We start from the raw sequence: 26,696 nt of genomic DNA, 5'->3' as shown, positions 1-26,696 counted from the left end.
CCATACTCCGAAAGTATTAAGGTGATCCGTCCCATGTATTAGATTTCAGCTCATTCCAATTAGACAAGGATTTGACTTATAAGGAGGTCTAAGAGTTATCCTTCTGTGAGAGTGTATTGGAGAGGTCAGCCGATCGAGGCAGCTACGTGGGAGTCTGAGACCGACATGTGGAGTAGGTACCCATACCTTTTCACCAGTCCATGTAATTTTCTTTGTCTGTTCGAAGATGAACGTTTCTTTTAGAGGTGGAGAATGTGATGATCCGATAGGTCGCTTTACGTACTAGCCCTTAATTCCAAGTTTTGAGCCCTCCATTAGCTTTGTTTGATATTTATTGGTTTGCGTGCATGGTTCGTGTCGCTTTTGAAAAAGCTTTCATGCGAAAATTTGAAGAAAATATAATATTTGGCTTTAAAAACAACTTGAGTCGACTACGGTCAACATTTGGTGAAAAGAACCCCAGATCGATGTTTTGATGATTCAGGTAGGTCCGTATTGTGATTTTGGACTTGGGGGCGTATGCCCTGAATTGAAATCGGAGGTCCTTCGGTTGATTTGACTTATTTTGCCGAAAGGTAGTAATCTGAAAGTTTGGAAATTTCCTAGGTTTGACTGTATGTTGACTTCATGGCTATCAAGTTCAAATTTTGATTTTGGGACTTTGTATATGTTCGTTTTGCTATTTGAAACTTGTCTGCAAAATTATGTGCAAATCAGAGTTGGTTTGATATGATTTAGATGCTTAGTTGTGATTCTAGTTGTTCTTGAATTTCTCTTTGAAGTTTCATTTGTTTTGATGTTTGATTTGTAGTTTTAGATGTTATTTTGGTGATTTGAACGCGCGAGCGAGTTCGTATGAAGTTAATATACTTGTGTGCATGTTTGGTTTAGAGCCTGAGGGGCTCAAGTGAGTTTCAGATGAGTTTTGAAAGTTTGAGGACTGCAGATGCAGTGTTGCTTCTGGTATCTGGTGCAGATCTTGCAATTGCGAGGTCTAGCTTGCATTTGGGAGCCTCACTTTACGAACAAGAGTTCGCATTTACGAGCAGGGCCTCGGATTGGGTAAGCTCGCATTTACGAGGTGTTTCTCATTTGCAAATTGTTTAGGGTCGCTTTTGCGAGTATTTTGGTAGCATTTGTGATGCTTGGCAAAATAGGACATCTTCGCATTTGCAAAGAATCTAGCTGCATTTGCGAAGGTTGATTTTTCGCATTTGTATACAATTAGTCGTAATTGCGACATTTGGGCTTCTTATACAAGGTTCATATTTCCGACCTTTGTTTCGCATTTGCGACCTTTGTTTCGCATCTGCGATGCTCGCAATTGCGAACAAGACATCGCAATTGTGATATCTACAGTTGGGTAAAAGAGGGGAAAACGAGACTTAGCTACGTTTACGCCATTTTTTAACCCTAAACACTCTAGAGGCAATATTTTCAGAGACCTTTCTTCCCAAAATCATTGGTAAGCAACTCTAATCCACTTTCTTTCAATTTTTCATTACATTTCATGAGATTTCAATATCAAATCTAGGATTTTCATGGTAGAAATTAGGGATTTGGGTAGAAATTGGGGATTCTTGTAAAATTGAGATTTAGCCCTCAAATGGAGTTCGGATTTCGAAACTAATCACATAACCAGGCTCGGGGGTGAATGCGTAATCAGGTTTTGGTCTGAACCTCGGGTTTTGACAAAGCGAGCCCGGGGTTGACTTTTGTTGACTTTTTAAAAAATGATCAAAATTGAACCTCTTTTATTAATGGGTAGTCTCTAAAGCTTATTTTGAATCGTTTGATCAATAATTTATTAGATTTGGTTGGTTTGGAGGCTTGTTCAAAAGGCAAAGCCGTGGTTGATTGATTGCTTTGTTCGCGGAGTGAGGTAAGTGTTGTGTCTAACCTTGACTTAGGGGAATTAGAATTTGTTGAATCATTTGTTATGTGAATTATGTGGAGATACAACGTAAATGCAAGGTGACAATTGTATATATGCCATCATGGGATTTAGCATGCGGGAATTGGATATTTATTCTCATGTTTTCGATTATTTCATACTATCTCTTGTTTTATGCTTTAATTGTTACGTGTCTTTACTTGACTTCTATGCTATATTTGTTACTTGTCATTTAATTATTACTTTGCCTTAATTTGTTCGTTCCTCACATGATCCTACCTCCTTTAATTGCATATCTTAATTGTCACATGTTTTACCTGTTTCTATTGTTTTTGTAGTATTTCTTGCACTTTATAATGTTAGAGATTCACCGATTATTTTGTGGTTCTTTACTGTCTTGTACATTTACCTTCTTTATGTAGATATTTTGTAAATATTATTGTTGAATTGTTTATGTTATCGAATGAAATTGTTTGGGGAGCGAATTGCACGCCGCAATGGATATTGAAAGGTATTGAAATGAAATGAAGGAATATGGACGGATTATGATATGAACATATGATGAAATGGCGGGATTGGGCTGCGCGCCGCAGCGGATTAGATATGTTGTAAATGTTTATGATTGTTGAGTTATCCTCGGTATTGTGATATAAGACTTGAGACTTTGTTATTCTGGGCTCTCTGGTAGTTGAAATTTCTGATCCGTTTTCATGAGTTAATTGCTTTATTTCTATTCCTGTTTTTCTGTTATTATTATTATTGTTTCATACAGATTATTTGTAAGTGACTTGCCATAGCCTCCTCACTACTTCGTTGAGGTTGGGCTCAACACTTACAGAGTACATGGGGTCGGTTGTACTCTTTCTACACTCTGCACTTCTTATATAAATACCGGTGTGGGTCCCAGCAGCACGTAACAAGACTGCTCAGATTCAGCTACTGTTTGGAGATTTGAGGTATAGCTGTATAGTGTCCGCAAACCTAAAGTCCCCTTCGGTTCTATCATTACTGTTTATTTAGATTCAAAAATTTGTATTTGTTCAGACTTTATCTGTAACTCTAGATACTTATGTATTCGTGTGTCACAACCCAATTCCTAACCCGTCGTGATGGCGCTTAACACACCGGTTATGAAAGACGAGAACATAACAATAAAGGACCCGGATAATATAATTTATAGAAATAGCATAAGTCTGAACTTAAATATAACAAAATGCTGCTAATGCAAGGTAAATCCCCGAGCAACCGGTAAATACAAATTCATAGCTCTACAACGGAATACACGTCTTAACTAAATAATAATAATGTCTGAACTGAAACAATAGTATATAAGAAAAAGATAAGTCAAAACTGCAGCCAAGAATGAAGCTCTATCTCGCCTCTCGAAGCTTGGTCCAACAAGTAAATCTACTGTTGATAACCGGTCCCCATACCTGGATCTGTACTATTAAGTGCAGAGTATAATATGAGTACAACTGATGCAATGTACTCAATAAATATCGTAACTAATCTCGATAAGGTAAAAGAAGCAAGGACTATAAATGATAATAGCCATAACCTCTACAATTTCCTCATTTTAACAAGTACAAAACAATAAAGAAATCAAGTCATAAAGCAAATGAAGAAGTCTCTGTGTGCGTATTTGTATAGTTACTCAAATACTCTGCTCAATCAATGTTCAACATATAGAGATGATATGCAGTTAAATCAGGTAATTAACCACGGAAATTGCAAGTAAAGATGAAATGCAAAATCCTAACAAACAATAGCAAGATTTCCTCAACATTTCCATATCCGAACCAAACCACTAATCAATTTTCCTCAATATCTGCGTGTACAGTATCAAGAGAGAAACATGAGAGGGTGACCCTAGGGGGATGGATCTGTATCCACACGCAAGCACGTCCAATTCAACGTGCTACCTTCCCGGCGTGATCAAGGGCTCAATATCATAATCCGCCCGGCATGGTCACATGCATAACAGTACAATCCACCCAGTGTGGTCATAGGTATAACAACCTAATCCGCTCAACGTGGTTGCAGACATACAGTCCAAATCATATCACACATAAATTCAAATATGCAAGAATACATGTATATGATGAATGAATAACAGATTGCATGCTCCTGGACTGGTATAAGTGACATGCTAAAGTGTAGGCATATGCATAATGTGCTATCATAACTCAAACCAGCTATTTCATCATAGAGATAACAATTATAAAGTTCATTTAGAGATTTAGTCTATATGCAACCTCAATTGTTGCTCAAATAGTTCACAACAATGTCACAAATATTAGAAACATCATAGCTTAAAGCTTAGCAGTCAATTCTAGGCATATCATAGCATAAGCACAACCCGAGCATGGATAAGTACCCCGGTTTAGCACATGGGCTCAAACCCCACACATGTGTACACCCATAATATGTAGCTATCACAAATAATTCATGCAACTAGTGCCTCAACCAAGTTTAGATAAGATACTTACCTCAAGTAAGCAAAACTACTCCTAACAAGCCCTTCCTATGTGTATCAATCTCTGGAAGACTCAAATCTAGCCACAATAATGTAATACTATCAATAAAATCCATAGGAAGTGATTCCAAAAGACAAAGCTAAGATCTTTAACTAAAATCAAAAATTCAATCCCGGGCCTACACGTCGGAACACGAAAAAATTCACAACTTCTGAACACCTATTCAATTATGAGTCCAACCATACCAAAATCATCCAATTCTAATCATAAATCAACCTTTAAATCCTCAAATTTCACTCTCCAACAAGATAGTCCAAAAGTCCCCAAATTCTAACTTAGATTCATGAAAATTAGGTGTAACTATGGAACTTCCCTCGCAGAAGCGCATTCGCTTCTGCGGAACTTTGCACGCACCTGCAAAATTCCCTAAGCTAGTCCCAACTCCGCTTCTTCATATCTGGAGCCGTACCTGCGGCGTCGCATCTGCAGCCAAGCCCACCGTAGGTGCGATTACACCAGCAATCCAAGAGCCTTCAGCAATACTCTAAGCCAAATATCGATATGTTAACCATCCGAAACTCACCCGAAGCCCCCGGAAGCTCTACTAAATATACCAACAAGTCCTAAATAACAACACGAACTTAGTCGAAGCCTGAAAACACGTTAAAAACATCAAAATCATAGATCGCACCCTAATCCAAGACTAATGAAACTAATGAATTTCCAACTTCTAAAACTAATGCCGAATCATACCAAACCAACTCTGATTGACCTCAAATCTTGCACACAATTTAACAATCAAATAATGGACCTATTCCAACTTCTGGACCAAAACTCTGAACCCGATATCAACAAAGTCAACTCTCGGACAAACCCTTAACCTTCCAAACCTTTAACTTTCCAACTTTCGCCAAAATGTACCTAATCAACCTACGGGCCTCCAAATCCTAATCCGGACACACGCCTAAGTCAAAAATCACCATTCGAAGCTATCGAAACTATCAAAACTCTACTTCGGAGGCGTTTATACAAAAGTCAAATTTCGATCAACTCTTTCAACTTAAGCTTCCAACCTTGGGACTAAGTGTCCCAATTCACTCCAAAATCTCCCTGAAGCCAATGCAACCAACCCGAAAAGTCACATAACTGCGAATGAATATAGAGGAAGCGATAAATAAGGTGAACGAGGCTACAATACACAAAATGATTGGCCGAGTCGTTATATTCTCCCCCTATTAAATAAATATTCATCCTCGAACGGGTCTAGAATCATACTTGGAGTCTCAGATAGGTACGGATGACTTCTCCGGATCTCCCGCTCGGTCTCCCAAGTAGCCTCCTTTATTGGCTGGCTTCTCCATTGAACTTTCACTGAAGCTATATTCTTTGATCTCATCTTTCAAACCTGCTAATCCAAAATAGCCACCGCCTACATCATAAGTCAAATATCTATCTAACTAAACCATGCCGAAAACCAAAACATGAGACGGATCACCATAATACTTCCGGAGCATAGAATTATGAAATACTAGGTGAACACCCGATAGACTAGGTGGTAATGCAAGCTTGTTGGTCACCTCTCCAATCCTCTCAAGCACCTCAAAAGGGCCAATATAATAAGGGCTCAACTTACCCTTCTTCCCGAACCTTATCACACCCTTCATGGGTGAAACTCTAAGCAACACCTTCTCTTCCACCATATATGAAACATCACGAACCTTCCGATCAACGTAACTCTTCTATCTAGATGGTGTTATACGGAGTCGATCCTGAATCAACTTGACTTGCTCCAAGGTATCCCAAACCAAATTCGTACCCAACAACCTAGCTTCTCCCGGCTCAAACCAACCAACTGGAGAACGACACCGCCTCCCATATAAGGCCTGATAAGGAGCCATCTGAATACTTGATTGGTAGTTGTTGTTGTATGCAAACTCTCTAAGCGATAAGAATTGATGCCATGAACCCCCGAAATCCATAAAATATGCGCGTCACATATCTTCCAAGATCTGAATGGTGCGCTCGGATTGTCCTTTCGTCTTGGGGTGGAATGTTGTACTCAACCCAACCCACGTGCCAAACTTTTGTTGCACTGCTCTCTAAAACTACAATGTGAATTGCATGCCTCGATCAGAAATAATGGACACCGGTATGCCATGTAGACGAATAATCTCACAAATATAGATATGAGACAACTGCTTAGAAGAGTAGGTAGTCACACCTGGAATGAAATGGGCATACTTGATCAGTCTATCCACAATAACCCACACTGCGTCAAATTTCTTCAAAGTCCGTAGGATCCTAACAACGAAATCCATGGTAACCCGCTCCCACTTCCACTCGGGAAGCTCAGTCTCTGAAGCAAACCTCATGTCCTCTAATGCTCGTACCTCACCTACTGACAGTTCAAGAACCAAGCCACATACTCTACTATATCTTTCTTCATTCTTCTCCACCAGTAGTGCTGTCTCAAATCCTGATACATCGTAGCGATACCCAGATGAATGGAATATCGCAAACTGTGGGCCTTTTCAAGAATCAACTCACGTAACCCATCCACATTGGGCCCACAAATCCGAACCTACATCCGCAACACCCTATCATCTCCAATAGAAACCTCTTTGGCATCACTGTGCCACATGTGTCCTTAAGGTCAAACAAATGGGGTCGTCATACCGACATTCGCTAATGCGCTCATACATAGAAGACCGAGAAACTACGCAAGCAAGAACCTAGTTTGGCTCCAAAACATCTAACCTCACGTACTAATTGGCCAAGGCTTGAATATCCCATGCTATTAATCTCTCCCCTACTGAAATATATGCAAGGCTACCCATACTTATAGCCTTTCTGCTCAAGGCATCAGCCATCACATTGGCCTTCCCAGGATGATACAAAATGGTGATATTATAGTCTTTTAATAGATCCAACCACCTCTGCTGCCTCAAGTTTATATCCTTTTGCTTAAACAAGTGTTGCAGACTCCGATGATCTGTGAATACCTCATAAGACATGCCATAGAGATAGTGCCTCCAAATCTTCAATGCGCGAACAACTCTAGAACATGAACGAGGTAGTTCTTCTCATTGGGCTTCAACTGGAGTGAAGCATAAGCAATCACCATACCCTCCTGTATCAAGACACACCCAATAAAAATCCGAGAAGCATTATAATAAACCGTATATTAACCCAATGTTGAAGGCAAAACTAGAATCGGAGCTATGGTCAAAGCAATTGTGAGCTTCTGAAATATCTCCTCACACTCACCAGACCACCTGAAAGGGGAACCCTTCTGGGTCAATCTAGTCAAAGGTGCAGCAATGGACGAGAAACCCTTCACAAAATGGTGATACGGCCAAAACAAGAAAACTGCATGTCTCAGTAGCTGAAGACGGTCGAGGCCAACTCTGAACTACCTCAATCTTCTTCGGATCCATGTTGATCCCCTCACTAGACACCACGTGCCCCAAGAATGCCATAGAATCGAGCCAAAATTCAAACTTGGAGAATTTAGCATATAGCGTCTTCTTTCTCAACGTCTGGAGTACACTTCTCAGACGATGCTCATGATCCTCCTAGTTGCGTGAGTACACCAATATATGGCTGGAATACAGTGTCTATCAGATGCATAAAGGTTGCTGGGGCGTTGGTCAACCTAAAAGACAACACAAGAAACTCGTACTGACCATAGCGGCTACGAAATGTCGTCTTCAGAATATCAGAATCCTGAATCTTCAACTAGTTACACCCAGACCTCAAATCAATCTTAGAGAACACTCTAACACCCTGAAACTGGTCAAATATGTCATCAATGCGTGGTAATAGGTACTTGTTCTTTATTGTAACTTTGTTCAACTGCTTATAATCAATGCATATTCCCATAGTACCATCCTTCTTCTTCACAAATAGAACCCGTGCACCCCAAGGCATCACACTAGGCCTAATGAATCCCTTATCAAGTAGCTTCTAAATCTGTTCTTTCAATTCCTTCAACTTTGCTGGTGCCATACGATATGAAGGAATAGAGATGGGATGAGTGCTCGACACCAAGTCAATACTACAATAAATGTCCACGTCGGGTGGCATGCCCGACAAGTCTGCATAGAACATATATGGAAAGTCTCGCACTACTAGAACAGACTCAATGGTGGGAGTATCATTACTAACATCCCTCACAAAGGACAAATATGCCAGACATCCCTTCCCAACCATTCGTTGGGCCTTCAAATATGAAATCACTCTACTGGGAACGTAGTCCAGAGAACCTCTCACCTCAACCCTAGGCAATTCCGGCATCGCCAACATCACGGTCTTATCGAGATAATCCAGAATAGCGTGACATGGTAACAACCAATCCATGTCTAAAATCACATAAAATCAACCATGCTAAGCAGCAAAAGATCAACTCTCGTCTCTAATCCACGGATAGTCACCACACACGACCGATACATATGGTCCACAATAATAGAATCACCCGCCGGTGTAGATACATGAACATGTATAACTAAAGAAACACGGGGCATATACAAATAACGGGCAAAGTATGATGACGCATATGAATAAGTAGAACCATGATCAAATAATACCGAAGCATCCTTGTGGAAGCAACCCCTCCTGACAGGCTACTGATCCTGATAGCCCAAAGAACCACATGTGGAAACCTGGGCAGATGAAGCATAGTAAGAACTATGCGCCGACAATGCACTAAATGATAACTGAGATGGGCGTGCACTGTAGGAACTGTGTCTACTAAAGAACCATTAGGAACATGGTGAGTTGCCTGGACGGGTCTAGAAGAACAACTTCTTTTGTAGTAGGACTGGCCTCCAAACGAGGCACTACTGAAATCACCTGAACTACGAGGCCTATTGGCCTCCTGCTCCATACGCTTTTGCCTGTGAACCAGCTCTAAGCATCTAGCAATATCAACCACCTCATCAAACCCCGCACCCGTCGCAACCTTCTAAACTATAATGAAGCGTAATCCATAGTTGAGGCCATCAATGAACCTCATAATCTTCTCCCTCTCAGTGGGAATCATCCATACCGCATGATGAGCCAACTCTGAAAACCCCATCTCATACTGAGTCTATGTCATACCATCCTGTCGTAGATGCTCAATCTGCCTACGCAACGCCTCCTTGCGAGTCTATGGCATAAATTTCTATAAGAAGATAACTGAGAACTCATGCCATGTAAGTGGCACTGCATCGGCTGGCCTACTCAACTCAGAAGCCTTCCACTATCTGTAAGCTGCCCATGTCAGCTAAAATATAGTAAATAAAACCCCACTGGTTTCCAAAATACTAACTGTGCAAAGAATCTGCTGATACCGGTCTATAAAATCCTGAGCATCCTCTGACTCTGCTACATTGAAATTTGGAAGCTCAAGCTTCCCAAACCACTCTAGTCTCTTCTACTCTTCATGCAATGACCCGACCGGTCGTTTCGGGAGTTATAACCTTGTTTTCCCCATTCCTACTTCTTTTTGTATTATTCAGCTATATTATATTATATCGGGTTAGTTGATTCGAGTCCGGAAGGAACTCGGGCTTAAATGAGACACTTAGTCTCATAATTAAAATTTTTAAGTTAGAAAAGTGGACCGGATATGAACATATATGTAAACGACCTCGGATTTGAATTTTGATGATTCCAATAGCTCCGTATGGTGATTTTGGACTTAGGAGCATGTACGGAATATTATTTGGAAGTCCGTAGAGGAATTAGGCTGGAAATGCCGAAAGTTTTATTTTTGAGAAGTTTGACCGGGGGTTGACTTTTTGATATCGGGGTCGGAATCTGATTCTAAAAATTGGAATACCTCTGTTATGTCATTTAGGACTTGTGTGCAAAATTTGAGGTCAATCGGACGTGATTTGATAGGTTCCAGAGTTGTTTGTAGAAATTAGAAATTTCAAAGTTCATTAGGCTTGAATTGGGGTGTAATTCATGGTTTTAGCGTTGTTTGAGGTGATTTGAGGATGCGACTAAGTTCGTATGATGTTTTAGGACTTGTTGGTATATTTGGTTAAGGTCCTGAGGGCCTCGGGTGAGTTTCGGATGGTTAACGGATCAAAAATTGAACTAGAACAACTGCTGCAATTTCCTTCTGTTGGAAATTGCTTCTGCCCAGAAATCGAGCCCAGATCGAGCTCAGGGTCGATGGCCATGATCGAAGCCCAGATCGAGCTCAAGGTCTAGGTCCACGATCGAGCTTAGGGTGGAGGGTCACGATCGAGGGCCAGGACCGAGAACCAGGATCGAGGACCTCGATCGAAGGCCAAGATCGAGGCAGAACCGAGGATGTCTGGGCAGAATTATAAAAATGGGTGCTTCGTCTCATTTGCCATTTTTAACAAATTGGAGCTTGGGGAGAGGCGATTTTTGTTATATTTTCCAGGAAAAACTTGAGGTAAGTCCCTTGTGATCATTTCTACTCCATAATAGTGAATTATCATCGAGTAATCCGACTAGATTACATGATTTTGAGGTGTAAATCAGAGATTGAAACTTAGAAATTTGGAAATTTGATTTGTATATTTGAGGGTCGAGTTAAGGTTGGATTTTGGTAAAATTGGTATGGGTAGACTCGTGGTTGAATGGGCTTTCGGATTTTATAACTTTTGTCGGGTTCCGAGACGTGGGCCCCACAGGCGATTTTTGAGCCAGTTTCGGGTTTTGGTCTAATTTTGAAGCTTTTCTTGTGGAATTCATTCCATTAGCTTATATTGATGGTATTATACTGATTGTGAATAGATTTGGAGCATTTGGAGGCAGAGTCCAGAGGCAAGAGCATTGCGGGGTAGAGATTTAACCGGTTTGAGGTAAGTAACAATTGTAAATCTAGTCCTGAGGGTATGAAACCCCGGATTTTGTATCATTCTACTATTTTTAGTGACGCACATGCTAGGTGACGGACGTGTGGGCGTGCACTGTTGGGGATTTGTGACTTGGTCCGCCCCGTAGCAATTGTAAAGTTGCATACTTTGTTGAAACCATTGATACTTGTATGATTTAGAAAGATTTTATGTAAATTGGGCTGAATGCCATGTTTGGGCCTTGCGCCAATGCTGTTTGGACCCTTAGGGGCTGTTTCTTACCATCCTCTCATTATTTTCGATTGAAAATCTATACTCAGTCATGGTTACACTTGTTTACCGCATATCTTAGTTTTATGACTCTATTTTGATGCATATAAATGTTTTGGGCCGAATGCCCTGTTTTACTGAAATGCCCGAGTGGCTTGATTTGTGAGGTTTAGTGTGGATTGGGACTGCCCGCCTGCAGCATACTTATGACTGAGTGAGGCTGAGCGCCTGATTTGTGAGGATGAGCGTGGATCGGGGCTGCCCGCCTGCAGCATACTTTATTATTATCGCACATGAGGTGTCCATGCAGATTATAGCACTTGGGCGGAAGGAGCCCCTCCGGAGTCCGTACCCACCCCCAGTGAGTGCAGGTACCTACTGAGTACGAGTGCCGAGTGCCGAGTGTCGAGTGCTGAGTGACTGGGAGGCATGAGTGATTATGAGGTATGCCAGAGTGGCAAGAGTGATTGTGAGGTATGCCCGAGTGGCACGAGTGACTGTGAGGTCTGCCCGAGTGGCTATTTATGATTTCATTATTTTTTTTGCTCACCTTTGCATTGAGCCTTTGTTTGAAAAACTATTGGAAAATAAAAATGATTTTTATTGGAACTGGGTTTAAACGAGATGTTTAATTCAAATCCTGATTTTTAAGAGCATGTGGTATATTACTGAGATTTCCTGATATGAACGTTATATGCTTCATTGCTCGTCACTACTGCTAAGTCTTTATTTATTGTTGTTACTTACTGAGTTGGCATACTCACGTTACTCCCTGCACCTTGTGTGTAGATCCAGGTGTGGCTGGACACGGTAGCGATTATTGAGTGTTCTGGTTGCAGATTTTCTTGGAGATAGCAAGGTAGCTGTTTGGTGATCGCAGCCCCTTCTCTTCTCCTTCTTATCTTCCTCTAGTAGTATTTAGCTATTTTCCAGGCTGAGTTAGCCTTGATATTGTTAGATAGATTATAGTAGATGCTCATGACTAGTGACACCCCGATGTCGGGATTTTCTTTTCCACACTTCTGTTTTCCTTTGATTTGAACTCTTTAGATGGAGGTTTTATGTTAAATAACCTTGAAATTATCTTTGAAATGAAAATATCGTTTTGTTTTGGAAATGAGTCGCCTTGCCTAGTTCCACGATAAGCGCCGTCACGACAGGGGTTAGTTTTGGGTCGTGACAGATTGGTATCAGAGCCTAGGTTACATAGGTCTCACGAGTCATGAGCGGGTTTAGTAGAGTCTTGCGGATCGGTACGGAGACGTCTGTACTTATCTTCAAGAGGCTGCAGTACCTTTAGGAAACTCCATATTCTTGAATTCTTGTCGTGCGAATCTGTTGTTTCATTATCTCACAGATGGTGAGGACTCGTGCTACCGGTCAGGAGTGGCCAGCTACCAGTACCACCAGCCAGGGCCGCGAGAGGCCGAGGCCGCAGTAGAGGCTGTGGTAGGTGCAGAAGTGCAGCCCGTACAGCAGTTGGGGCAGTACCTACAGATCCACCGGTTGTCCAAGATCAGGACCAAGTTCCAGTTGTTGATGCACCAGTTCAGGCATCACATGTGCCTATTGTGATTCCAAGCCTTCGGGAGGCCCTAGCTTAGATTCTGACAGCGTGTACTGGCCTTGCTCAGGCGGTCTCTATTTCGACAGCCGCAACCACTTCTCAGGCTAGGGGAGGCACTCAGACTCCCATCGCTCGCACACCCGAGCAGGTTATTCAGGGACTTCAGAAACCAAAGGCACCACCAGCCTATCCGGTTGCTGTTGCTCAGGATTATGTGTTTCCTGCTATGCTTGAGGATGATCAGCGTAGGTTGGAGAGGTTTGGGAGACTTCAGCCACCACCTTTCAGTGGCATAGAGAGAGGACGCTCAGGACTTTTTGGACAGGTGTCAGAGGATACTCTGTACTGCTGGTATTTTGGAGACTTGTGGGGTCTCGTTCACTACCTTTCAGTTTTCTGGGGCTGCACTCAGATGGTGGGAGACTTACGAGAGGCGTAGGCCTATTGGCACAGCACCCCTTACTTGGCAGCAGTTCTCCGTGGTCTTTTTGGAGAAGTTCGTGCCTCGATCCCGCAGAGAAGAGCTGCGTAGACAGTTTGAGCGACTACGCCAGGGTGATATGTCTGTGATGCAGTATGAGATGCGGTTCTTCGAGTTGGCTCGTCATGCTATCTGGTTGGTTCCCACGGACAGAGAGAGGATCATGAGGTTTATTGATGGCCTTACTTATCAGCTACAGTAGCTCATGACCAGGGAGCGAGTTTCGGGTGCTACCTTTGATGAGGTTGTCAACATTGCTCGACAGATTGAGATGGTTCGCGGTCAGGAGAGGGTTGAGCGGGAGGCCAAGAGGCCTCGTGGTCAGGGTGGATTCAGGGGTGCTCCTTTTGGGGGTCAATTCCATCACGGTAGAGGTCGTCATTTCAAACAGGCTCAGTCAGCTCGGCCATTTCATCGGGGTGCATCATCTGGCCATGGTTCTCACAGTTCTCATCAGGTCCACTCATCACTTAGTGCCCTTCCAGTTCAGAGTTCATCCCGTGCTCCACCTGTTTAGGGCTCTTCCATGCCAGGTTCTTCTACCAGTCATCCCGGTGCTAGGGGTTCCCTTCAGTTTCTGCCGCCAGCACTAGGGAGTTGTTTTGAGTGTGGGGAGCTTGGGCATATGTGGAGGCAGTGTCCTCGTTGTCATGGAGGTCTATCTGAGCAGAGGAGTCAGCCTCTGACTACAGCACTAGCTACCTCACCACCCGCCCAGTTAGCTCGGGGTGGAGGTCAGTCAGCTAGGGGTCGCCCTAGAGGAGGAGGCATATCAGGGGGTGGTCAGGCTCGTTTCTATGCTCTCCCTGCTAGACCAGATGCTATTGCTTCAGATGCTGTGATTACAGGTATTGTCTCAGTTTTCCACAGAGATGCCTCAGTATTATTTAACCCTGGTTCCACGTATTCATATGTTTCCTCGTATTTCGCCCATTTTGTGGATATGCCCCGTGAGTCCTTAGTTTCATCTGTACATGTATCTACTCCTGTGGGCGATACTATTATTGTGGACCACGTATATCGGTCATGTGGGATGACTATTGGGGGTCTGGAGACTCGAGTAGATCTATTGTTGCTCAGTATGGTTGACTTTGATGTGATATTGGGTATGGATTGGTTATCTCCATGTCATGCTGTTCTAGATTGTCACGGTAAGACAGTGACGTTGGCTATGCCGGGAATTCCGAGGGTTGAGTGGAGCAGTTTTATAGATTATGTACCAAGTAGGGTGATTTCATATTTGAATGCTCAGCGCATGGTTGAGAAGGGTTGCCTATCTTATTTGGCTTTTGTGAGGGATGTTAGTGCAGAGACTCCTGTCATTTATTATGTTCCAGTGGTACGTGATTTTCCAAATGTGTTTCCTGCAGACCTACCGAGCATGCCGCCTGACAGGGACATTTACTTTGGTATTGATTTGGTGTCGGGCACTCAGCCCATTTCTATTCCACCGTATCGTATGGCACCGGCGGAGTTGAAGGAATTGAAAGAACAGCTTCAGGAACTCCTTGATAAGGGGTCTATTCGGCCTAGTGTGTCACTTTGGGGTGCACCAGTTCTATTTGTGAAAAAGAAGGATGGTTCCGTGAGAATGTGTATTGATTACAGGCAGTTGAACAAGGTCACAGTCAAGAACAAGTATCCTTTTCCTCGTATTGATGATTCATTTGACCAGCTTCAAGGAGTGAGGGTGTTCTCCAAGATTGATTTGAGGTCCGGTTATCACCAGCTGAAGATTCGGGATTCAGATATTCTCAAGACAGCTTTCAGAACCCGATATGGCCATTATGAGTTTATGGTGATGTCTTTTGGGCTGACCAATGCCCCAGCAGCGTTCATGCATCTGATGAACAGTGTATTCCAGCCCTATTTGGACTCATTCGTCGTTGTATTCATTGACGACATCCTAGTGTACTCTCGTAGCCAGGAAGAGCACGCTCAGCATTTGAGGGTTGTATTGCAGAGATTGAGGGAGGAGAAGCTTTATGCAAAGTTCTCTAAATGTGAGTTTTGGCTCAGTTCATTAGCATTCTTGGGGCACGTGGTGTCCAGTGAGGGTATTCAGGTGGATCCGAAGAAGATAGAGGCGGTGCAGAGTTGGCCCAGACCGTCCTCAGCCACGGAGATTAGGAGCTTTCTTGGTTTGGCAGGTTACTACCGTCGCTTTGTGGAGGGATTTTCATCTATTGCATCTCCCTTGACCAAATTGACCCAAAAGGGTGCTCCATTCAGGTGGTCGGATGAATGTGAGGAGAGCTTTCAGAAGCTCAAGACTGCTTTGACCACAGCTCTAGTGTTAGTTTTGCCATCAGCTTCAGGTTCTTACACCGTGTATTGTGATGCCTCAAGGATAGGCATTGGTTGTGTTTTGATGTAGGAGGGTAGGGTGATTGCCTATGCCTCACGCCAGTTGAAGACCCATGAGAAGAACTATCTTATCCATGATCTTGAGTTAGCAGCCATTGTTCACGCCTTGAAGATTTGGCGTCATTATTTGTATGGGGTTCATTGTGAAATCTATACTGATCACCGGAGTCTGCAGTATCTGTTAAAGCAGAAGGATCTAAATTTGCTCAGCGGAGATGGTTGGAGCTTCTTAAGGACTATGATATCACTATCTTGTACCATCCGGGGAAGGCCAATGTGGTGGCCGATGCTTTGAGTCGCCGGGCAGAGAGTTTGGGGAGTTTAGCATATCTTCCAGCAGTAGAGAGACCTTTGGCATTAGATGTTCAGACCTTAGCAGGCCAGCTTGTCAGATTGGATATTTTGGAGCCTAGTTGGGTATTGGCTTGTGTGGTCTCCAGGTCTTCTCTTTATGACCGTATCAGGGAGCGTCAATATGATGACCCTCACTTGCTCGTTCTTCAGGACAGGGTTCGGAGAGGTGATGCTAGGGATGTGACTATTGGTGATGACGGGGTGCTGAGAATGCAGGGCCGGATATGTGTGCCTAATGTAGATGGGCTTTGAGAGCTGATTCTTGAAGAGGCCCACAGCTCACGGTATTCCATCCATCCGGGTGCACTATTGGTCGAGGCGGATGAAGAAGGATATAGTTGGGTTTGTGGCTCGGTGTCTAAACAGTCAGCAGGTTAACTATGAGCATCAGAGACCAGGTGGCTTGCTTCAGAGGTTAGAGATCCCAAAGTGGAAGTGGGAGCGGATCACTATGGACTTTGTAGTTGGGCTCCCACGGACTTCGAGGAAGTTCGATGCTATTTGCGTTATTGTGGATTGGCTGACCAAGTCCGCGCACTTCATTCCAATTGGTACTACTTACTCTTCAGAGTGGTTGGCTAAAATTTACATCCGAGAGATCGTTCGCCTGCATGGTGTCCCAGTTTTCATCATTTCAGATAGGGGTACTCAGTTCACATCGCAGTTTTGGAGGGCCGTGCAACGAGAGTTGGGTACTCAAGTTGAGTTAAGCACAGCTTTTCACCCTCAGACGGACGGGCAGTCCGAGTGCACTATTTAGATATTGGAGGACATGTTGCGTGCTTGTATCATTGATTTTGGGGGTTCATGGGACCAGTTTCTGCCACTCGCGGAGTTTGCATATAACAACAGTTATCAGACGAGTATTCAGATGGCTCTGTACGAGGCTTTATATGGGAGGAGGTGTAGATCTCCGGTTGGATGGTTTGAGCCGGGAGAGGCTAGGCTCCTAGGTACAGACTTGGTCCAGGACGCATTAGATAAGGTGAAATTGATTCAGGAGCGGCTTCGCACGGCGCAGTCTAGGCAGAAGTGCTACGCGGATAGGAAGGTCCGTGATGTGTCTTTTATGGTTGGGGAGAAGGTTTTGCTGAAGGTATCACCCATGAAGGGTGTTATGAGGTTTGGGAAGAGGGGCAAGTTGAGCCCCAGGTTCATTGGGACTTTTGAGGTGCTTCAGAGGTGGCTTATAAGCTTGCCTTGCCACCCAACTTGTCGAGTGTGCATCCAGTGCTTCATGTTTCCATGCTCCGGAAGTATATTGGAGATCCGTCCCATGTTTTGAATTTCAGCAAGGTTCAGTTAGTGGGTGATATGACTTAGGATATGGAGCCGGTGGCTATTTTGGATCGGCAGGTTCGAAGGTTGAGGTCAAAGGATATAGCTTCAGTGAAGGTGCAATGGAGAGGTCAGCTTGTGGAGTAGGCCACTTGGGAGACCGAGCGGGAGATGCGGAGCAGATATCCACGCCTATTCGAGACTCCAGGTATGTTTCTAGACCCGTTCGAGGACGAACGGATATTTAAGAGGGGGAGGATGTAATGACCCGGCCAGTCGTTTCGAGAGTTATAACCTTGTTTTCCCCATTCCTACTTCTTTTTGTGTTATTCAGATATATTATGTTATATCGGGTTAGTTGGTTCGAGTCCGGAAGGAACTCGGGGTGAAATGAGACACTTAGTCTCATAATTGAAAATTTTAAGTTAGAAAAGTGGACCGGATATGAACCTATATGTAAACGACCTCATATTTGAATTTTGGTGATTCCAATAGCTCCGTATGGTGATTTTGGGCTTAGGAGCATGTCTGGAATATTATTTGGAAGTCCGTAGAGGAATTAGGCTGGAAATGCCGGAAGTTTTATTTTTGAGAAGTTTGACCGGGGGTTGAGTTTTTGATATCGGGGTCGGAATCTGATTCTAAAAATTGGAATACCTCTGTTATGTCATTTAGATCTTGTGTGCAAAATTTGAGGTCAATCAGACGTGATTTGATAGGTTCCGGAGTTGTTTGTAGAAATTAGAAATTTCAAAGTTCATTAGGCTTGAATTGGGGTGTAATTCATGGTTTTAGCATTGTTTGAGGTGATTTGAGGATGCGACTAAGTTTGTATGATGTTTTAGGACTTGCTGGTATATTTGATTGAGGTCTCGAGGGCCTCGGGTGAGTTTCGGATGGTTAACAGATCAAAAATTGAACTAGAACAACTGCTGCAATTTCCTTCTGTTGGAAATTGCTTCTGCCCAGAAATCGAGCCCAGATCGAGCTCAGGGTCGATGGCCACGATCGAAACCCAGATCGAGCTCAAGGTCTAGGGCCACGATCGAGCTCAGGGTCGAGGGTCACGATCAAAGGCATGATCGAGCCCAGGGTCGAGGGTCACGATCGAGGGCCAGGACCGAGAACCAGGATCGAGGACCTCGATCGAAGGCCAAGATCGAGGCAGAACCGAGGATGTCTAGGCAGAATTATAAAAATGGGGGCTTCGTCCCATTTGCCATTTTTGACAAATTGGAGCTTCGGGAGAGGCGACTTTTGTTATATTTTTAAGGAAAAACTTGAGGTAAGTCCCTTGTGATCATTTCTACTCCATAATAGTGAATTATCATCGAGTAATCCGACTAGATTACATGATTTTGAGGTGTAAATTAGAGATTGAAACTTAGAAATTTGGAAATTTGATTTGTATATTTGAGGGTCGAGTTAAGGTCGGATTTTGGTAAAATTGGTATGGGTAGACTCGTGGTTGAATGGGCTTTAGGATTTTATAACTTTTGTCGGGTTCCGAGACGTGGGCCCCACGGGCGATTTTTGAGCCAATTTTGGGTTTTGGTGTAATATTAAAGCTTTTCTTGTGGAATTCATTCCATTAGCATATATTGATGGTATTATACTGATTGTGAATAGATTTGGAGCATTTGGAGGCAGAGTCCAGAGGCAACAGCATTGCGGGGTAGAGATTTGACCGGTTTGAGGTAAGTAACGATTGTAACTCTAGTCTTGAGGGTATGAAACCCCGGATTTTGTATCATTCTACTATTTTTAGTGACGCACATGCTAGGTGACGGGCGTGTGGGCATGCACTGTTGGGGATTTGTGACTTGGTCTGCCCCGTAGCAACTGTAAAGTTGCATACTTTGTTGAAACCATTGATACTTGTATTATTTAGAAAGATTTTATGTAAATTGGGCTGAATGCCATGTTTGGGCCTTGCGCCAATGCTGTTTGGACCCTTAGGCGTTGTTTCTTACCATCCTCTCATTACTTTCGATTGAAAATCTATACTCAGTCATGGTTACACTTGTTTACCGCATAACTCAGTTTTATGACTATATTTTGATGCATATAAATGTTTTGGGCCGAATGCCCTGTTTTACTGAAATGCCCGAGTGGCTTGATTTGTGAGGATGAGTGTGGATCGGGGTTGCCCGCCTGCAGCATACTTATGACTGAGTGAGGCCGAGGGCCTGATTTGTGAGGATGAGCGTGGATCGGGGTTGTCCGCCTGCAGCATACTTTATTATTATCGCACGTGAGTTGTCCGTGTAGATTATAGCGCTTGGGCTGAAGAAACCCCTTCGGAGTCTGTACACACCCCCAGTGAGCACAGGTACCTACTGAGTGTGAGTGCCGAGTGCTGAGTGACTGGGAGGCATGAGCGATTGTGAGATATGCCTGAGTGGCAAGAGTGATTATGAGGTATGCCCGAGTGGCACGAGTGCCTGTGAGGTCTGCCCGAGTGGCTGTTTATGATTTCATCATTTTTTTTGCTCACCTTTGCATTGAGCCTTTGTTTGAAAAACTATTGGAAAATAAAAATGATTTTTATTGGAACTGGGTTTAAACGAGATGTTTGATTCAAATCCTGATTTTTAAGAGCATGTGGTATATTACTGAGATTTCCTGATATGAACGTTATATGCTTTATTGCTCGTCACTACTGCTCAGTCTTAATTTATTGTTGTTACTTACTGAGTTGGCGTACTCACGTTACTCTCTGCACCTTGTGTGCAGATCCAGGTGTGGCTGGACACGGTAGCGGTTATTGAGTGTTCTGGTTGTAGATTTTCTTGGAGATACCAAGGTAGCCGTTTGGCGATCGCAGCCCCTGCTCTTCTCCTTCTTATCTTCCTCTAGTAGTATTTACCTATTTTCCAGGCTGAGTTAGCCTTGATATTGTTAGATAGATTATAGTAGATGCTCATGACTAGTGACACCCCGATGTCAGGCTTTTCTTTTTTGCACTTCTGTTTTTCTTTGATTTGAACTTTTTAAATGGAGGTTTTATGTTAAATAACCTAGAAATTATCTTTGAAATGAAAATATCGTTTTGTTTTGGAAATCAGTCGGCTTGCCTAGTTCCACGATAGGCACTATCACGACAGGGGTTAGTTTTGGGTCGTGACACTTCATCACTCATATGGGGACTGACTGAACTAGCAATACACCCGGTGTTTGGAGTCCCTAAGGTAGCTGCTCTAGAGTATAGGCGGTAGGAGTCTAGGCACCTCCTCCGGCTTGTGAAGTGGCTGGTGCAGCTGGAACTGAGACTGCCTGTCCAGGCTCAGGCACACAGTCAAAATTTGGGCTAAGGCCTCTTGAAGGCTAGGAATCACAATAGACACTGCTGGTGACTTAGATGGTCCTACCTGCTCAACCACATCTGGTACCTGCTCTAGAGTTGGAGCAACTGGTAGCTCCACAGGTGCTGCTCTGGCTGTATTACAAGCCACACCTCAGCCTTTTCGGTGGCCCCAGCCTCTCGCGGCCCTAACTGGTCGTACTGGAGGCCGTCCATCTGATCCGATAGCAGATGTACTAACCATCTGTGAGAGAGTAGAATAGTCAATTTTCAATCTTCGGAATAACAAACACGCACGACAAGAATGCAAGAAAGTGAAGTTTCCTATAAGTTTGGTAGCCTCTAGAAGATAAGTACAGACGTCTCTATACCGATCCGCAAGACTCTACTAAAATTGCTCATGACTCATAATTCCTATCAACCTAGGGCTCTGATACCAACTTGTCATGACCCAAATCCCAACTCGTCGTGATGGCGCCTAACACATCGGCCAGGCAAGCCAAAAACATAACAATAAGGAGCCAGAACAATATAATTTATAGATATAGCATAAGGTTGAACTTCGATAGAACAAAATGCTGCTAATATAAGGTAATTCCCCTAGAAACTGGTAAATAAGGAGTCATGAGCTCTACAGTGGAATACACATCTTAACTAAATAATAATAATATCTGAACTAAAACAATAGTACATAAGAAAAAGACATGTCAAAACTGCGGCCAAGAATGCAGCTCTACTTCACCTCTCGGAGCTGGGTCCAATAAGTAAATCTATTGCTGATAACTAGTACCCACACCTAGATCTGCACAATTAAGTGCAGACTATAGTATGAGTACAATCGACCTAATGTACTCAATAAGTATCATAGCTAAACTCAACGAGGTAAAAGAAGCAAGGACTATAAATGATACTAGCTATAACCTATATAGTTTCCTCATTTTAACATGTATAGAACAATAATGAAATCAAGTCATCAAGCACATGAAAAAGTCTTTGTGTGTATGTGTACAGTTACTCAAATACTCTGCTTAGTAAGTGTTCAACATATAGAGATGATATGTAGTTAAATTAGGTAATTAACCACGGAAATTCCAAGTAAAGATGAAATGCAAAATTCTAACAAACACTGGCCAGATTTCCTCAACCTTTCCATATCTGAACCAAATCACTAATCAGTTTTCCTCAATATACGCGTCTATACTATCAAGAGAGAAACATTAGAGGGTGACCCTAGAGGGATGGATATGTATTCACACGCAAGCACAGCTAAATCAACGTGCTACTAGCCCCGTATGGTCACAGTCTCAATATCATTATTCGCCCGGCGTGGTAATAGGCATAATAGTACAATCCGCCAGGCATGGTCACATGCATAACAACATAATCCGCCTGACGTGGTCACAGGCAAAAAATAATATAATCCACCCGGCATGGTCACAAGCATCAAGTCCAAATCATATCACACAGAAAAACAAATATACAAGAATACATGTATATGATTAATAAATAACAGATATCATGCTCTTGGACTGATATAAGTGACATGCTAAAGTGTAGGCGTGTGCATAATGTTCTATCATAGCTCAAGCCAGCTATTTCATCACTAAGATAACAATTATCAAGTTCATTCAGAGATTTAGTCTTTATGTAACCTCAAACATGGCTCAAATAGTTCACAACAATGTTACATAACATAAGCCTTGATAGAAACATCATAGCTTAAAGATTAATAATCAATTCTAGGCATATCATAACATAAGCACAACCCGAGCATGGATAAGTACCCCGGTGTTAGCACATGGGCTCAAACCCTACACATGTCACACCCATAGCACGTAGCTATCACAAATAAGTCAGGCAACTAGTGTCTCAACCAATTTTAGATAAGATACTTACCTCAAGCAAGCCAAACTACTCGCCTAACAAGCCCTTCCCACGTTTATCAACCTCTGGAATACTCGAATCTAGCCAAAATAACGTAATACTATCAATAAAAGCCATAAGAAGTGATTCCAAAAGACAAAGCTAAGATTCTTAACTAAAATAAAAAAGTCAACCCTGGGCCCACACCTCGGAACCTGACAAAATTTACAAATTTCGAACACCCGTTCAATCACGAGTCCAAACATACCAAAATCATCTAATTCCAACCATAAATCAACCTTCAAATCCTCAAATTTCACTCTCCAATAACATAGTCCAAATAGCCCCAAATTCTTACATAGACTCATGAAAAGTAGGTGTAATAATTAACGGGTATTCAATGTTTATGGACAAAAGTGATTAATTTTCACTTACCTCTTCAATCTAGGTGGAAACCTCTCCAAATATTACCCTAGTCCGAACTTCAAAATCCCAAAAATGAGAAAAACAACTAAACTCTTTGATTTTATTCTTCTACCAGCGATTCCGCATTTGTAGACTCCATTTTCGCATCTGCGATACAACTTTTGCTGTAAAATCCCCGCTTCTATGAAGCCCACTTAAACTCTGACTTAACACTATTGCAACCAAAATCTCGCTTCTGCGGGTCTGCTTCTGCGGTTCTCCTCGCACTTTTACGCATTTTATACTACGAAAGTCATTCGCATCTGGGATCCCCTGCCCCTCAAGCCAAAATCTGCTTCTGCAGAACTTCCCTCGCAGAAGCGCATTCGCTTATGTGGATCTCTGCTCACACATGTGAAAATCCCTAAGCTAGCCCCAACTCCGCTTCTACCTCCCTCCAGCCGCACCTGCGGCCAAGCCCACCGCATGTGCGATTACACTAGCAATCCAAGACCCTTGAGCAATGCTCTAAGTCCAAATATCGATTTGTTAACCATCCGAAACTCACCCGAGGCCACCGGGACCTCAACCAAACATACCCAAAAGTCTTAAATCATAACACGAACTTAGTCGATGCCTCAAATCATGTCAAACAACATCAAAATCACATATCGCACCCCAATTCTAGCCTAATAAAACTAATGAACTTCCAATTTCTATAACTATTGCCGTATTATATCAAACCAACTCCGATTGACCTCAAAATTTGCAATTAAGTTACCAATCACACAATGTACCTATTCTAACTTGCGAACCCAAAATCTGAACCCGATATCCACAAAGTCAACTCTCGGTCAAATCCCTCAACCTTCCAAACCTTCAACATTCCAACTTTCGCCAAAATGCACCTAACCAACCTACATGCCTCCAAATCCAAGTCCGGGCATATGCCTAAGTCCAAAATGACCATACGAAGCTATCAGAACCATCAAAACTCTATTCTGGAGTCGTTTATACAAAAGTCAAGCTTCGGTCAACTCTTTGAACTCAAACTTCCAACCTTGAGACTAAGTGTCCCAATTCACTCTAAAATCTCCCTGAAGCCAATCCAACCAACCCGTAAAGTCACATAACTATGAATGAACATATAGGAAATAATAATAAGGAAAATGGGGCTACAATACACAAAACGACCGGCCGGGTCGTTACATCGTGTCTCCAGATTCTGGGATATGTTTAGATTATGTTATTTAGCATCATTTCACTCTATTTCAAATGATTATATCTTGTTATTATAAATTGTTAAATATGGTTACGTAACTTGGCTAACGTTGGCTTGCTTAGCAAGTGAAATGGTAGGCGCCATCATGATCCAATGGTGGGATTCCTGGTCGTGACTATGATAAATGCAATGGTACGTCAACACCCTTCCTGCTTTTACTCTCAAACTCACCATATGAAAATGATATGATAATTGAAATGTCACGGCATCACCCTTCGTGCTTTTACTCTCAGCTTAACATGAAATAATAAATGAAAATAAAGCAATCAAGTACACGACATCACCCTTCGTTCTTTAATCCTCACATTCGCTCATTCAATGATAACAATATCCAAATATGGCATGACAACACCCTTCATGCTTTTTACTTTTCCTAACCAAGCAACACCAATAATCCAAAGTACCAAGCAAGGTGGGAAACCAATTTCAACTTCAATCGTGGGGTTATTATACACAAATTCAACTTCTGATATCCCAAAAACTTCAAATTAATCAATAAATACGAATCGAACCATCAAAGAATAACAATCTAACTAAAGCATAAAAGGCATGGTAAAGAAGCAACATGGAACAATATATCAATTTCCACCCGATTGTTTTAAGTCATGACGACGCATATATACTCGTCACCTTGCATAAACACTGTCCCCACACATAATTCACATAGATAATAGACTAACAAGTCCTAATTATCTCAAGAAAAAGTTAAACATGACACTTACCTCAATTCACAATCAAATCAACCATGACCTTTCCTTTCGAACAAGCCTCCAAACCAACAGAATCTAGCTAATTATCGATCAAACCATTCAAAATAAGCTTTAGAAACTACCCACAAATGAAAAAGGTTCTATTTTGATTATTTTTAAAAAATCAATAAAAGTCAGCCCCGGACTAGCTTGGTCAAAATCCGATATTCGGACCAAAACCCGATTACCCATTCACCTTCAAGCCCAGTTATGTGATTTGTTTCGCAAATTGATCTCAATTTGAGTTCAAAATCTTAATTTTATAAAATCTCTAATTTCTATCCAAAATCTCTAATTTCTACCATGAAATTCAAATATTTGATATTAAAAACTCATGAAATGTAATGAAAAATTGATAGAAACTGAATTACTGTTACTTACCAATGAATTTGGGAAGAAAATATTCTTCAAAATACGCCTCTAGAGTATTTGGGGTTGAGAAATGATGTAAAATTAGCTGAGTCCTATTTTCCCACTTTTTACCCAGTTGTAGGTGTCGCATTTACGAACACTTGTTTGAAACGATGCCCACAAATGCGAGACACGGATCACAAATGCGATCAATGCATCAGATGCACAGGAGTCGCAAATGAGACATTTTTATCGCAAATGTAAAATGCCCTCCTTCGCAAATGTGGTTAAATTCTTCGCATTTGCGAAACTTTCCTAAATTCCCAGTGGTCCCAAATGCGACCAACTAGTTCGCAAATGCGACTGTCCCTCCTTCGTAAAAGCGAACATTACCTCGCAAATGCGAGGTCTCCTATCCCGGCCCCTTTATCGCAAATGCGAGGTCTCCTAGCCCGGCCCCTTTATCGCAAATGCGATCATTTGACTGCAAAAGGGAGATCGCAAATGCGCACCAGGCATCGCAAATGTTATATCTGCGACTGAACACCAGAATTGGAATGCACCGATAGTTCAAATATCAACCAAACTCCTCCGTAACATATTCGAAACTCACTCAAGCCCCGCGAGTTCCAAACCGAACATGCAAAAAAGCCTAATAAAATCCTATAAACTTGCTCCCTACCTCAAATCATCAAAATCATATCAAATAATAGAATCGATCATCAAAACTCATGAATTTTCAACTTAAACTCGATTTTTACAATTTGACATATAATGCGCCAAAATTTGTTCGAGTCACCTCGGACGCCAACCAAACGTGTGTACAACTCCAAAACCATCATATGAACCTACCAGAATCGTCAAAATATTGATCCAAGTTCGTTTACCCAAAAATATTGATCGTGGTGAACTCTAAACTCATTTTTAGTCAGAAATTCATTTTCTTCAAAGTTTCACATAAATGCTTTCCGAAAGGAGACATAGACCATGCACCCAAATTAAGAAATATCAAATGAAGCTATGAGAGATCTTGAAATACGGAAAAAAGGCTAGTACTCAAAACGACCTATCGGGTCATCACATCGATGGGGTAATAGACGGTTAATATTTTGGTTGGGTTAGGTATGTTTAGTAATTAAAGATTTTTACCTATATATACTACAGTAGAAACTTACTTACTCTCACTATTAAGTCTTAACTTAATGACAAGTTTATATACAATTAACCAATTAT

This window comes from Nicotiana tabacum, chromosome 9 (genome assembly GCF_000715075.1).
Source record: "Nicotiana tabacum cultivar K326 chromosome 9, ASM71507v2, whole genome shotgun sequence".
In the NCBI taxonomy this organism is placed as follows: domain Eukaryota; kingdom Viridiplantae; phylum Streptophyta; class Magnoliopsida; order Solanales; family Solanaceae; genus Nicotiana; species Nicotiana tabacum.
Note: the sequence above shows the minus strand (reverse complement) of the source record.